This window comes from Rhagoletis pomonella, unplaced genomic scaffold (assembly GCF_013731165.1).
Source record: "Rhagoletis pomonella isolate Grant_MI unplaced genomic scaffold, Rhpom_1.0 Rhpom_scaffold_00006, whole genome shotgun sequence".
Taxonomy (NCBI): domain Eukaryota; kingdom Metazoa; phylum Arthropoda; class Insecta; order Diptera; family Tephritidae; genus Rhagoletis; species Rhagoletis pomonella.
Genome location: NW_023458560.1, coordinates 79457366 through 79459302, shown reverse-complemented (window position 1 = coordinate 79459302; position 1937 = coordinate 79457366).

Genomic DNA, 1937 nt, shown 5'->3' with positions numbered 1-1937 from the left:
ATAATTAGTAAACATGTTTTTCCTTGTGAAACAACTATAAATATTATCGAAAATATTAAATAAATTTATGTTTAGGCTTTTACGTACATTCATATACGGGTACATATACAATGACCACGTGTTAATTTTTTTTATACCCGAGCGCACTTGTGCACAAGGGTATTATAACTTTGTTCACATAACGGTTGTTTGTAACAGGCAAAACGAATCGAGATAGATATAGACAAATGTATACATAAATGATCAGAATGAAAAGAGAAATCGATTAAGCGGTGACTGTCTGTCCGTCCGTCCGTCCGTCCGTCCGTCCGTCCGTCCGTCCGTCTGTGCACACGATAACTCGAGTAAAAATTGAGATATCTTAACGAAACTTGGTACGTGGACTTCTTTTGGGCATGGGACGGATGGTATTGAAAATGGGCGAAATCGGACAATAACCACGCCTACCTCCCATATAACGGTAATTTTCAGAAATACGAAAAGTGCGATATTTTAGTAACCACTGAAGATAATTCACTCAAAATTGATATTTACAATGAGGTTTAGACGAAAAATAAGAATATTAAAAAATTTTGGCAAATGGGCGTAGCCACGCCTACTTATGGTTACATGCGTATATCTTGGTAACCGCTGCACCAATTTCTTCCAAACTTGGCACAGTTGTTGGTCCTGCTACAACATACCAAATTTTTAAAATCGGACAATAACCACGCCCACATCCCATATAACGGTAATTTAGAAAAATACGAAATCCTCGATAAATCAGTAAATATTAAAGCTAATTTATTCAAAATTGATGGTTGCAACAATTCTTTACCAAGAAATACGCTTATGATACAATTTTGGAAAATGGGCGTGGCACCGCCCACTTATGATCACATATATGTATCTCGCTAACCGTTTTGTTTGAACCAAACTCGGTATGGTTATTGTGCTTACCACATAAAAGCAAAGCACTGAAAATTATTGAAATCGGACTAAATTACGACCGCTTTTCATATAACGGTATATTTCAGTAATGCTTGAAACTTCAATATTTCGAAATTTAAGGACGCTAATTTACTTAAAATTTATACACCCCGGCTTATCGTGTAGCGGTAGTTTTCGGAAAGGTGGAAAACATATATTTAATAATTGCGCCGGGTATTTAATGTTCGGCTCCGCCCGAACTTAGACTTTCTTACTTGTTAATATTCATAATGTTTTTCAAGTTAAATATTTTTTTTCGAAGTTTCACCGATTTAGAAAAAAGCGCAAAAACTCGTCAGAAAAAAAATGATTAAAATCAATGGGGTTAAAATTTACACTTCACTGTACTAAAATGGCGTGGACTATACAACCACATAACCAAAAATGTTCTGGAGGTGCAGATAAAAAAGTTTAAAAACTTGTTGAATTTTCCAAAATTTTTTATAGTTTAAAACATTAATTTATATATCTTGGTTAAAGCTTGGACAATATTTTTATGTAAAAATAACAAAAAAATTAACTTGAAGAAAATTGTGAATATTTAAAAGCAAAATAATACATGGTCACTTGTTTGAGTCACTGTATGTCATAGAGAATATTTTATAGCTTAAAATTTGGCAAAAAAAAAGGGTGCATTCTCTCTCTCGTACCCTCATATATATAATATTTATACACAAACTGACACAATTTATTAAGCCCATGATTTGGGTTTGTTGGGTTCACGTATGAATAATTACATAGGGACTGGAGATGTTAATTTTTCAGCGTTTTCCGATCCCGGGATTTTCGGTATGTCGTTGTCACAATCCCGGGATCCCGGATTAGTCCCGGGATAGATTTAGATATTCATTACTTTTCAACAACTTGAATCGAAACAAATTGCTTTTAAATATCGAGCCCTAACCGCCAAAATAACGTAAGCGACAATTTTTTCAAAATTTTATTTTTGATGCAGAAATGCATCTAGA